This window comes from Canis lupus, chromosome 11 (genome assembly GCF_003254725.2).
Source record: "Canis lupus dingo isolate Sandy chromosome 11, ASM325472v2, whole genome shotgun sequence".
Lineage (NCBI taxonomy): Eukaryota > Metazoa > Chordata > Mammalia > Carnivora > Canidae > Canis > Canis lupus.
In genome coordinates, this window is record NC_064253.1 from 8,826,055 (window position 1) to 8,839,939 (window position 13,885).

Consider the following 13,885-nt stretch of genomic DNA (forward strand, 5'->3'; position numbering starts at 1 on the left):
TTTTACGTATTTATTTGACACAGCACAAGCAGGGGGAATGGCAGGCAGAGGGAGAGGGAGAAGCAGACTCCCCATGGAGCAGAGAGCCCCTCATGGGGCTTCCTCCCAGGACCCTGGGATCACAACCTAAGCCCAAGGCAGACACTTAACTGACTGAGCTACACAGGTGCCCCTTAATTTTATTTTTGAGGTAAATTGGAAAACTTTTTGGCATTGAAATAGAACAATCTACATAGCCCTTAAGGTTATATAGATAGTTGCACACTTGTTCAAGTCTATGCCCAATATTTGCTGAAGTTCATTTAACATTTTTCTGCTCAAAAGACATTTTGGCAGAGTGCCTGGGTGGCTCAGTGAGTTAGGCGTCTGCTTTCAGCTCAGGTCATGATTCCAGAGTCCTGGGATTGAGCCCCTGCATCGGGCTCCCTGCTCAGCGAGGAGCCTACTTCTTCCTCTCCCTCTGCCCCTGCTCATGTGCTCTCTCTCTCTCACTCACTCTGTCTCTCAAATAAATAAATAACATTTTCAAAAAAAGGGACTTTCTGGAGCTTAAACTGAATATGAGGAGGGAATTAGAAATTGGAAGAAGTAGCTAGGCATCAGTATATTTAGTTTCTTGGCCCATTAATTGAACTTTGGCAGCCACTGCAATTTCCTAGAGCCATGGCTTCTTTTTGTGTGTGGTAGATGGTCACCTGCACATCATTTATGTTAAGTGGACATTTGTGCTCCAGATGCCCGGAGCTGTGCACGGGATTCTCTACTTTCTTTATGAATGTATAAAGGCACATTCTATCAAATATTTAAAAATGGTTATAGGCCTATGACTGTGTCTCACGGCACATATGCAGTTGGGATCTATCCAGGTTTGGTTGGGAAAGTTTCCTGGGAGAAGTGAGTTTTGGGGAGAGTATCAAAGGAGAAGTAAGTATCGCACCTAAGCAGAAGGAAGAAGCAGACTAAAGCTTCCAAGGCTAGAGCGATTAAGTTAGTTGTATTCAGTGAGTAAACATGAACCATATAAGAGCACATTGTAAATTATTGGTTGAAAATAGCCAGGCTACGGGTGAAGAGGAACCCCCCTGGGGAAGCATAGAGGAGGAGGCCAGCAGAGGCTGTGGGAGCTGCTCTTGTGTGTTGCTGGGAATTTCACGCGGGGATCCCCGCTGACCATGTTGCCATCTAGTGGAGCTGGCCGAAATGCACCGCTCTCTTCTCAGCTCAGGTTCAATCAAGAGTGTGGCTGGTGTGCTGGCAGAGGGGGATTCTCACTTCTCTTTTCCCCAGGAATTTTTATTTTTTTAAAAGATTTTATTTATTTATTCATGAGAGACACAGTAGAGAGGCAGAGACACAAGCAGAAGGAGAAGCAGGCTCCATGCAGGAAGCCTGATGCAGGACTAGATCCCAGGACTCCAGGATCACGCCCTGAGCCGAAGGCAGATGCTCAACCACTGAGCCACCCAGGTGTCCCTTCCCCAGGAATTTTAAATGAAGAATCAGAGAGAGGAGGTGGATGCAACTGTGTGCCCCCAAATGATGCTAAATTTGACTCTAGAAAATTGAACTGAATCCCAACATAAAGCGTTTTTCACAGGCGATGCTTGGAGGTTGTGGTGTTGCGAGGAGCGCAAAGTATGCATGGCAGGAAGGAGCACGTGAGAAGTTCTACAGCACAGGGAAAGCGCACCACATCGGGCCCCGGGCTGGCTTGTGTCACCTGGCTATAGCTAACGTCCACCCAGGTACAATGGGGGCGGAGGATAGCCCTCCCACCGGAGGCACCACGGCCCACAGACCTCAGAGCTGGAAGGCACTGTAGAAGGCCATACCCCTCCCATCTTCCCTTGCCCCCATCCATGCCTGCATCTGTTCAGTAAAACTTCCTGAATTCCTGTTATGGATCCAGCTCTCTTTTAGTTACTGAGGATACACCAGTGAAGAGAGTGGATAGAGATCCCTGCTCCTGAGGAACAATAAAGAAATAGAATAAAGAAATCCCTACCCTTGGAGTGCCAACATTCCAGTGGGAAAGATGGACAATAACCCAATAAGTACTGTTAAGTGCTAAGGAGGAAAAAAATTGTTTTAATCTGAAATTGGGGAAAGGATTATTGTACATGGTGGGAACAGAGGGAGGATTTGCAGTTGTGTGTCCACACTGAGAATGTGACAGTAGTCTCTCCTAAAGGTGTGAGGAAGCCAGACATGTGAATATTCTGGGGAGGAACATTCCAGGCAGAGGGCAAGCAGATACAAAGGTCCCAGGGGTGGGAACGGTCCTCGCGTGTTCCCGAAAGCACCAGGGAGCTTATCACTTGAAAGACGAGCCTGAGAGATAGAAAGGGGCCAATTCAGCTTGGGCCATGAGGACAATTATAAGGAATTTGACTTTTCCTGGACATGAGATGAGAAGCCATTCCATGTAGCCCAATTTTCTCCTTTGACAAATGAAACTCAGGACAAAGAAATCAAGTCGGGTGTCTGTGGTTATTTAGCATCAGAGTGTCAGAGTTGGGATGGGGGGAACCATGCCTCCTACCCCTGTTTTCTTCCTGCCACCCTAGCCTGCCTCGGAGGGGATGTGTGACCACACGCAGGCTCTGGCTTCCAAGAGCAGGGGTCTTGAATTAGCCAGGCGTGTGGCTCCTCCAGCTGCTGCGTGTCAGCACGGGTCACCCTGGTCCTTCCCTCGGTGTGGCCACGGCAAACATGGGAACAAGCAGACCCCTTATCTCAGAGGACTACACTGCCAAGTATGGCCTTCCTTAGTTTTGGTATAGAGATAAATCCTTTGGGTTTTGCCCGCCGTTAAACCCCTAAACCTACAATCTCCTCAAGGCTCCCTACGTTCATTTTGCAGTTACTTGGATATAGTGAATATGAGATTTTTACATCTTACGGGGTTGGATCACAGTTTTTGTCATGAGAGTTAGTACAATTGAAGAATAGAAATTATTTAAAGTGAATTTGAAACGAGGGCCACCTGGGTGACTCGGTTAAACATCGGAACTCTTGATTTTGGCTCAGGACTTGATCTGGGGATCATGGGATTGAGCCCCATGTCAGGCTCCATGCTCAGTGGGGAGTCTGCTTGGGATTCCCTCTCCCTCTTCCTCCCTCTTTCTCTCTCTCTCAGATAAATAAATAAAAATCTTTAAAAAAAAAAAGAATTTGAAAATAGGATCATGGGATGAGGAGCCACTGGTTGTCACCGAATGCAGCTGGACCTGGACAGTTTTGCCCAACATTCTTCGTCTTCTTGTTTTGCTGTAAGCCCATTCAAGCACCCCTTCCCTTCCACCTTCTTTAGTTCTTATGACCACTGTCCTCTGGACATAGGCCAAACCCTCTAATCTCACCTTCTGACAAAGGTCAGACTAGTGCCAAAAATAGAGGAGAACCCACATCATCCCCTCTCCATCACAGCCACAGCCTGGATCCTGTGGACAGAGTAACAGGAGGTACTGGCACCAGGTCAGTCCCATCCAATGGAGAAAACTAACTCATGACTCTCACCCTCTTGCTCCTTCCTTCCCACTCTTCCAAAGCAAAGCTCCCAGTATAGGCAATGTGAGGTTTACGTCATCTTATTTGGCATGTACATTTGTTTGTGTAGTACTTTCTCTTTTTTCTTTTTTTCTTGAATTTTTTGCCAACCAAGATAATTTCATGTGTCCATTTGTCTATGTTTTTTTTTTTTTTTTTTTTTTAAATGGGCTCTGAAATCCCACTGCCTCCAGCTGTCAGGATCAGCACTGATTTGCATCCTTGGGAATCCATAGTCCCTTCAGCTGCTAAGCTCTTCATTTATCTCTGGAGCCCGAGGGCACCATTCCCTGGGGTCCTTTGGTTTGGGTCTTTGGGAGAGTGGGTGCAACTGGGGATGCTTTTACTTTTTCCTACTTTAAGTCTTGTTCTTTTTTCTTTTTCTTTTTTAAAGTGTTTACTTATTTATTCATGAGAGACACAGAAAGAGAGAAGCAGAGACCCAGGCAGAGGGAGAAGCAGGCTGCAGGGGCAGGGAGTCCAATGTGGGACTCAATCCCAGGACCCTGGGATCATGACCTGAGCCGAAGGCAGACACTCACCCACTGAGCCACCCAGGCATCCCCAGTCTTGCTCTTTTTGCAAGGAAGGCAGCCCCCAGCTTGTGGCAAGGATGTTTCCCTATTGGGTCCATTGGGAGGCCCCATATCAGAGGTCCATCATCAGAGATGATGGGGCAGCACCATACTGGGTGTGGAAGACCCAGGTCCTGCCTCTCAGATTCTCTTCCCCGTCTGTGTAACTAAGGTTTCTAAGCATCAACACCCCACCCTTGGGTCTCTGTGCTTGACTACTCCTGCAATCAGATGGACAAGACTTGGCTCTGCAGGAGAGGGGCTTTCTGGGCTGTGCTCTGGCCTTTGTGAGGCAGCCAGCTTGAGAAAATGGGGGAGAAAGTATCAGTCATCTGTGTATTCTGGGGCTCCTTCGCCCACTTTCCTTTAGGGGCTGGGCACGTGGTTAGGCAACAAGATTAGAAGTCCTCAGGCATGCTCCTCATTAGCTGTCCAGAATAGTATATCAGTTATGGCTCCTATTATGCAAGAAAGAGAAACCCCAGTTTAGATTAGCTCATCCAAAAGAGAATTTTTTATTAGCTTGCCTAACTGGAACGAGATTTGGTTCAGCCGCACCGTGATGTCAAGAACCCATTTTCTTTCCAATCTGCCCTCTGTGGTTGAGTGTGATTCTCAGTTAGCTTCTCTCACAGTGGTTAAACGTCTGCAGTAATTCTTACTTCATATGCACGATGCGCTGTCCAGGAGGAGAGAAAGAACTGGTTTCTGGCAGTTCCATCAGAGGAGACAGTGACCTTTTCCAGAAGCCTCCAGCAAACTTCTCAAGCCTCATTGCCCCATCTTAAGCCAGTTGATTGGCTGTAGAATGTGGTGTTGAGGGGTGTAGGCTTGGGTTGTCTAAACTAGTCACTGTATGGCACGGGGTATAGAATGACCAAGAGCGACTTGTAGTGGGTCAGGGTAAACCTGAGAGCTGGGGATGGGCTTAGTGTCTGCCTCAAAGAGTATCCTGCTCCTTAGGGAGGGGTGATGGAAGTGACATTGAGTGGGCCATGGTGTCTATTAAACAGACTTCCTTTCACTGTGTTTTTTGGGGATTTTTTCCCCCTGTTGCTTCTTATGTGGTGACTGGCTGTGGTTTAATAATACAGTGAATGGAGCCTTGCCTATTGGATTACCAGCACCCCTGGCCTCCGTGACTGTGACACGGATACTATCAGGGAAGATGAGGGCATACCCTCCATGAACCACAACAGCCGGCAGATCAGAAAGAGAGATTCTCAGAAGTCAATAAAGCATCCCCAAGGTATCATAGACCTGGTCTGGTAAGCGCTGCACAATGAGAATAAGAATTAGAGAAAATTAATTACAGGCAGCCCTTCCATCTATGGTAATTATATGTCCCCACAAAACACTGAAGTCAAATGTAATTTTTCATTTAGAACAATGTAATAAGGCCATTTGTTCCTGTTAAGAATACATTTATGTTTTATAGAGAGGAGCCAGACTGCACATGAGGGTCATGGAAATCAAGTCTAAGACACTGGGTGAGGCTGCAGAAGGATGTGGGTGCCTTTAAAGGTGCGATGCTATGTCACAGAGAGTTCACCTCCACAGAGGAGGTCTTAGAGATGTAGGTTCTAGTGCATCTTACTTAGAACACTTGCATGATGAGCTCTGGACACATCGATCCTATCAACTTCCTGGGCCTGGGGCACCTGGGTGGTTCTGTGGTTGAGCATCTGCCTTGGGCTCAGGGCATGATACCAGGGGTCCTGGGATCGAGTCCCGCATTGGGCTCCCCCCAGAGAGCCTGCTTCTCCCTCTGCGTATGTCCCTGCCTCTCTCTCCGTGTCTCTCATGAATAAATAAAATCTTAAAAAAAAAAATCAAAAACCCTTTCTGGGCCTAATTTCTCATTGATGAACAAGTCTGAGGAATAAGGAGATTGAACAAGAAGACTTCAAAAGCTTCCCTGAAGCACTGGCTTTCTGGTTTTGGGCTTCTGTGCTGGATGTGATGGGAGGCGTCATGTGGAGCTGTGGTGGGGTCAAGGGTAGGGGACTTAAATCGTCTATGGACAGATAGATGATGGCACAGTTTCTGCGTTGTGTGCTACAGATGTCTTAAAGAGTACTAAGCAGCTCAGCTGGCTGAGGGCTGGATGTGAATGGCTCCAACTTGTGTGGTGTTAGTTGGATACTACAGATTCTGCAGCATAGCCACAGCTCACTGAATAGAGGGGTTGTTTGCTGTGCCAAGCCTGGCTTGGATGTTGGCTGCCAGGCTTGTGTTCCGTGACGTTCCAGATGTCAGGGGTCTCGCAGGAACCGTGTACATGGGGTGAGATCAGATGGAGACTGCTGTTGCTGGCAGATACTTGTGTTCAAAAGTGGTTTCAAAAAAAAAAAAAAAAAAAAAAAGTGGTTTCAAAGCTGTGGTCTCATGGCTTATCTTGGGATGGGCAAGCCCTGCTGTGTTTTTGGTCTCCTGTTTTGTTAAGAGTCTGATTACAAGTGATATTGCATACTGTTGTGCTTTATCGGTGTTTAATGCTCTTGTTGCTCAATTACCCACATGTGTGGTGCTTGGAAACGGTTGACTCTGGAGCTCTACCGTGATAGGAGAGAGGTTGTTTGTTTGTGTGGGTTTTTTTTTTTTTTTTAAAGATTCCATCCATATATTCAGGAGAAACATAGAGGCGGAGACATAGGCAGAGGGAGAAGCAGGCTCCCTGTAGGGAGCCTGATGCGGGACTCGATCCCAGAACTCCAGGATCACGCCCTGAGCTGAAGGCAGACGCTCAACCAATGAGCCACCTAGGCGCCCTTTGTTCATGTTTTTTATTAGTCCGTATAAACCAGTGGTCCCGAGCTCAAATGTCTACAAGAACCAGGTAAGAAACACGAAGGTGGAAATAACTGTTTTCTATGAACAGTTGGAAAGCATGATGCCTGGGGCTGACTTGGAGAGAACAGGTCCCATCCCCAGGCAGGCATTGGAGTTCAGATGAAAAACAAAAAACTTATCTGGCCCAAGAAAACCGTGTGTAGCTGGATTCTGTCCTAAGGCTACCACTGGGCTATGAATCAGCAAACTTGAGCTCTCATTGATATATTGGCTCTGCCTCAGAGATGTCAGATGTTATTGTAATTTTGTTTCTGAGTAGATTTTAGCTCTTTACCTTAGATGACAGGTGGTCACTGAGGTAAGTGGGCCACTCTAACTTTTACCCACAAATTAGAAATCCTTCTAAAGAAATGATGGTCTCACAAATATCATTCCTTTGGTTCATGACCTTTAGAGAGTGAATCAATTCAGAGAAGCAGGGATGGAAATCTCATTCAAAACAGTTCTGAGTATTTTACATTTAAAAAAAAAATAATTTGCGTCACTAAAAACAAGAAACCTTCAGCATTTGCAATGCCCACACCTGCCTTGCCAGTTGTCTGCTGGGTATATTCACTCTTCTTGGCCTTTTCTCTGAGTTAGGCTGATTGGAGGTAGGGACCAGGGTGGAATCTGGAACAAGACAAGCTTGTGTTCCCACCCATTCCAAGCCTCCCCACACTCATGGTCTTAATTTCTGCATCCCTGCTCCCCCCTACACCCCTTCTCAAGAAGGAACAAAGATTCGCTTATATGCTTAGGTGTGTCAGTCATCCACAGGCCTTAAGAGGCACTTACGTTTTTCAGAGAACCTGATGGTACAACAGGAAATAGGGAAAATTTTGCCAAAAGTCCTTCTTCTATAATAAGAGTATTTCCTGTAGCTCTAACTGGCTAATTTGGGGCTGGGGAGACTTCTGGGCACCCCAGAGATAGCACCTTAGTAGCTCTGCTTTAGGTAAGACCTGCTGGATTGGCACTGGCCGGCCACTGAGCATGGAGGGGGATTTGGCTTTATCCTTTTTTTTTTTTTTTACACGTTTTTCACACTCCTGTCAGAGTCCATGGAAACTCCTTCAAATGTGCTTTTGTAAGGGATTGATGGTGCTCAGGCTGCCCTGTATCTGGCCAGTGGGAACATCATGGGGATTTAAGTACTCTTTGTGCAAAGCCATTCAGTTAAAGCTGGGCTAAAATTGTGCTCTTCCGATAATGTTTTACTCTCTAGAGTACTATCTTCTTCCTTTCTGTGAGACTTCATAAAGAAGAGTCCACCATTCTTTCTCTACTTTCTTAACAGCATTTTACCCCTGAATCCCTTGCAATTTGGCTCCTATATCTAGTCATGTTACTCAGTTGTCATTCTCAAAGAATGCTGGCGGCCACTTCATCATTATAGCCAGTGGCTTTTTCTTTAGCTTTCCTTTCTGGTGGGTTTTTCTTTCACCTGTTAACTCTACCAGGAGCCATTCTTCCTTCTTTTCTATCTCACTTCCCCTTTTCTTTGGCTAATTCCTCTACCTTCAAGGTTTAGTGTAGTCATCACTTCTTTCAGGAAGCCTTCCCTGATTGACTCACTCCTCCAGACCTGATTTACATGCTTGTCCTACCAGCTTTTGTAGCACCCCATACTTTTCTGCTTTTGCACTTAGACTATATTTTAATTAGTGTCTTCCCGGTCCCCCACCTGTACTATAGGCTTCATGAGGACGGGCACCAGAGTTGTTTTATCTGCACCATTTGCCTTGTACCTGTATATGGTAAATGTTCAGTAAGTATCTGCAGACTGAAGAACTAAATAAATGAAGACAACATCTGCACAGTCACAGTGCCATCTATGGCTTCCTTTAGAACAGGCAATGAACCTCTGGCTTCCTTCGCTAAGTTTTGGTTCTCCCTAGGTCCCTTGGACTTCCAATTAGTAGATGTAAGAGGAATTGTTACATGGTGTCAGTAAAAAGTGGCATCTGACTCTGAGGAAGAAAACAGGTGTCAGGAAATCCTGACCATTCCTATTTAGCCACTACATGACCAGGTACTAACTCTCCACATTGCTTATTCTGGACAAGTGAGGGCTACCTGTTGATGAAACCAATGGAGGGGCACCTGGGTGGCTGGCTCAGTGGTTGAGCATCTGCTTTCAGCTCAGGGCATGATCCCGGGGTCCTGGGATCGAGTCTCACATTGGGCTCCCCGCAGGGAGCCTGCTTCTTCCTCTGCCTGGGTATTTGCCTCTCTCTGTGTGTCTCTCATGAATAAATAAATAAAATAGTGGAAAGGAAAGAAGGGAAGGGAAGGGGAGGGGAGGGGAGGGAAGGGAAGGGAAGGGAAGGGAAGGGAAGGGAAGGGACCAATGGAGTGGGTGAGTCTTGAGGGTTCTGACCACTGACAGAATGGGAAACACATTGTTCAGAGAGCTAGACAATTGGGCACTATTAATATTATCATCACCATGGAGGGAGAACTTGAATATCTGATTGGCAGCTCTAGAGAAACGTAGACTGTTAAAGGAACTGTTGTGTAGATACAAAACTGTGTAGACAGTACTGTACTTTTTGGGCCATTTAAGGACTTTTTAATATAATTTCAACTATATACAATTTTGCTTTACTGATTTAAGAACCCAGTGTCCCTCCCCTCCCCTCTGAAAACATGACTCTGCTCTGTTAAAGGCAGTGCACCTGCTCTGTAGATCTCTATATTGGGACTGGCTTTCTAGTGCATTTGAAAAGAATGTGAAATCTTGATCACATGCATCTCCTTGTGTCTTGAAGTTGGATAGGAATTGTTGGCTGGGTATAAAGACAATGAAAAAGGACAACTTTATTAGGCAGAGTTTAGTGAGCAAAAGTAGGTTCATATCTCTTTACAGAATAGTGTGATCAGCAACAATAGCCTGCTTTGCAAATAAAAAATAATAATAATAGTAACGCTCCATACCCTTTGTTTAGTTAAGAGGAGGTATTCTTTGCAATCCATTTAAGAAATATTTTCATCAAAAGCTGTGGCTTTATAGAAACAGCAGCACTCCTGGGAAGAGCCCTGCTCATGTGGGATATCGGTCTGATACAAGTGGCTTAGGCACATCCCCACACTGGTGGATCTGTTCGGACTCAGAGGTGTGAAATGGACTCCTCCCCTTCCCCCTAGCCACGCCTGTTCCTCTCTAGACTTCCTCTCTTCTATTAATGTCTGGCTCCCTCTTCTAAGTCAGCCAGGCTCAGAGCCTCCCAGTCACCGTTGCTGCCTGACCTCTCTCACTGCTCTATAACCCTCTTCCGTGGGAGCATATGCTGTTTGCTTTGAAATAAAATTATTGGTGTTCTGCTCACTCGGAGACTGTAGACAAAAGTAGCACAAAATGAGATCAGAAGACCCACATTCCAGTCTCAGTCCTAGCTCAATGACCTTGGTCCAACCACTTAATGTCTCTGAGCATCTATATCCTCCTCAGAAGCACATGGAGCCAAAAATACCTAAGATTCTTTCCATGAGGATTTTTAATGAGGATCAATGCGATGTATGCAGAAACACTTCAAGAAGTAGAAAATACCACTTTGCTGAGATGTTGTAAATTAGAGATGTGTTCCATAATGTGCCTAGCACGCAGTAGGTGCTTGATAAACTATACCTGAGGCCAGGAAGACAGCTGAATATAAACATAAACATCATTCGATTCCAAACTGGACTGCTGGTTCAGAATTTGGGGCAATGGCCAAGTAGAATATTGTTTCCTTCCTCTGGCCCAGATAATGGGATATATGGGACACCCAGGGTTCTGCCTTTTTACATTCAAAGGTTAATCTCATCCATTAAGCAAACAGATGACAAAATTAAGTACATATTATGCAACAACGAATCCCAAATTGGCTTTAGAAAACACAGCAGATGATAAACACAAACAGCCCCTGAGGGGAAGCTCATTCCTAAGAGAGTGGGCTAATAGAATGTTTATTGCCCAAGAGGAGCTCATGCTTTGTGTAAAGAGGTGCCTGGAATTCCCATCTGGGATTTATTAGTGTATATATTCAGGTGGCCCTGTGCTTTAGTTCTTCACCTAAAGGAAACAAAAACTCCCATTCTGAGGATGGCGAGGTCACTGCCCTTTGAATGTGGGCAGCTGCTGCCAGTACCTTGCTGGCCCTGGAAATTCCATCCACCAAACTGGGAATTCTGTTCAGTCTCGCTCATTAGTGGTGGATCCATCTAACTGGGGTGGATTTGATAGATGGCTGGCAAGGCTGCCTCTGTAAAGATAAGCACAGACTTAGACTCCAGAGGCTTCTACTGGGGATGTTTGCCTTTGCTCGTCACTCTGTGTTTATGAAGATGTTAAAAGGAAGTGCGTCCATTCTGTGCCTGTTGTAAAACAGAAGGTTTGCAGCTGTCAGAGTTATTTTCTTCTTGGCTCTTTATCTGATGGGCTTTTTTGTAAACCTGACAGATTTATGGATTGTTGCAGATCACCAGCGTCAGCCCTTCAGATGTAATGCAAATTTTCTTCTCTTGCTTCTTTCTTTGAAGATAACAGATATTTATGTACACATTTCCTTGTAATGTACTTTTGGGGTAAGGGGAAATTAAAATTGTTAGTACACGTTGTCATAATTCAGGATTACGAACTGATTAGATGATGTTTTATTAGTGCTATAGTGCCTTCCAAGCGTCCAACGTGTTCTCCTCCTTAAAAAGGAGGAGGAAAAACCCACAAAGTATAATCGTGTTTTAAGCAGCTTACAAATCTGCCTCACAAGACAACAAACATCAGGATGATTGACTTTAAGCATAGTAGACGTTCACTCCGGAAGTGTAGGTTTGTTGTGGGCTTTACTAGGCTTTCTGGAGGAATTGAGACCTGAGCAAGATTATAGCAGGGGTTCAGAAAAAAACAAAAAGAGAGCAGCATAGTAGGAAAAATAGACGGGCAGCAACAGCTCCTCCCATGGCGTGGCTGGTGGCTGTGCAAGGTGTCATGGTTCACTGTCATGTTTGTTTCCAGTGAATGAAAACAAGTGTTGAAGTTTCTGAATGAGTACTTTTCAGAGCATTCATTTCTACTTGGGGGGTGGGGTGCACATGCATGGTTTGGCCCCTGGTGGGAGCGTGCATGTGCACTTTGCCGCCTCGGCCTTCTGTGGGAGAGGCTGGTACTCCAGCTGGCATCCTGAGCACGTCGCTCGCAGCCTGCCTATCTTGGTGTCTTCCTGGGTGCAGAGACTCAGGCAGCCAGAAGTTGTGGCAGGTACAGATTTACTCTATTTTCAGCCTCTGTGGGCATTTGAGGGGTCTACCTCCTGGTCTCATTGAATGGAAATCGGCTTATACCCTGTTAGACTCTACCAGCTAGAGATGACAGTTGGAAAGACAGCCTAGGAATGGAGAGAAGGCCTGTCGAGGAAGCATGCTGATGGGGGGACATAGTGAGATTGGAAATTAAGGCAGACACAGGGCCTAAGTCAGAGACAGTGGCAGGATTCTAGCCACTGTTGCCTAAGCGAGAAATAATTAAATATGGTGAAGAAAATCAAGATGCTGTGGGTATGTGTCACACTGCTGCTGCTGGTGGTGTTGGGGGTGTGTGGTGTGTCTGTGCCCTCACATGGAAGGATACTCCTGGACAGGGAGTGAACGTAGGAGCCATCTAGGACAGGCCCCCGTGGCAGCTGGAAACATGTAGACAAGAGCAAAGGTTTCCCAACATGCTTCACTTAGGGACCCCTTAGTGTCTCTGTTTTTGTTTTGTTTTGTTTTCACATCATTTTCCTAGACACCAGGAATACCTAACAGTTTCATTTGTTGGGTGTGTAGGTCTATATAACTTACTATGTATTTCTGTATTGGTCACTTGGTACCATTTGGAACACATCATACATATAAATTGAAAGATTAAAAACCATGCTTTTATTTCATTCTTCACCACAGTGACTCCCAGAATGTGTACCCCTGTTGGGCCTTGCATGGTTCAGCCAGGATCCAATCAGGAGACATGATAATTGGAACAGGAAAGCTTAATATAAATAAATATGAATTGGCCATATGGTAGGTGGCTCCTCAAAAGACTAATAATAGAAAATTACTATATAGAGATGCCTGGGTGGCTCAGTAGTTGAGCATCTGCCTTTGGCTCACATTGTGATCCTGGGGTCCTGGGATCAAGTCCTGTGTCAGGCTCCCCATAGGGAGCCTGCTTCTCCCTCTGCCTATGTCTATGCCTCTCTCTGTGTCTCTCATGAATAAATAAAAATCTTTTTGAAAAAGAGAGCATTACTATATAGCTAGCAATTCCACTTCTGGGAATGTTCCCAAAAGAACTGCAATTTCACAAACTCATGTTTATTCCCAATAGCCAGAAGGTGGTAGTAACCCAGTTGCCCATTGAATGGTCCATGAATGAATGGACAAACAGAATGGTATCTCCATGCAATAGAATATCATTCAGTCTTAAAAAGGTAGGAAATTCTGGCACAAGCAACAACATGGATGAAACTTTTGGGACTTTATGTTAAGTGAAATATGCCCATCACAAAAAAAAGACAAATACTCTATTTCCACTTACGTGAGATGTCTTTGGTAGTCATATTCAGAAACAGAAAATAGAAAGGTGGTTGCCAGAGACTGAGGGGAGTAGAGGTTAGAAAGGTAGTGTTTAATGGGTACAGAGTTTCAGTTTTGCAAGATGAAAGGGTTCTGGAAATGGGTGGTGGTAAGGATTGCACAATAATGTAAAGGTGCTTAGTACAGTTGAACTGTACCCTTATTTTTTTAATAAATTTATTTTTGATTGGTGTTCAATTTGCCAACATATAGAATAACACCCAGTGCTCATCCCATCAAGTGCCCCCCTCAGTGCCCATCACCCAGTCACCCTCACCCCCCGCCCACATCCCCTTCCACCACCCCTAGTTTCCCAGAGTTAGGAGTCTCTCATG

General features: G+C 45.4%; 1 protein-coding gene across 5 annotated transcripts in view; it reads left to right on the forward strand.

The window, feature by feature from the left end:
- The window catches only part of TNFAIP8 (TNF alpha induced protein 8), a 113,441-nt gene that overhangs the window by 52,910 nt on the left and 46,646 nt on the right, over window positions 1-13,885 (forward strand). The gene's annotated exons all lie outside the window — the stretch shown is intronic.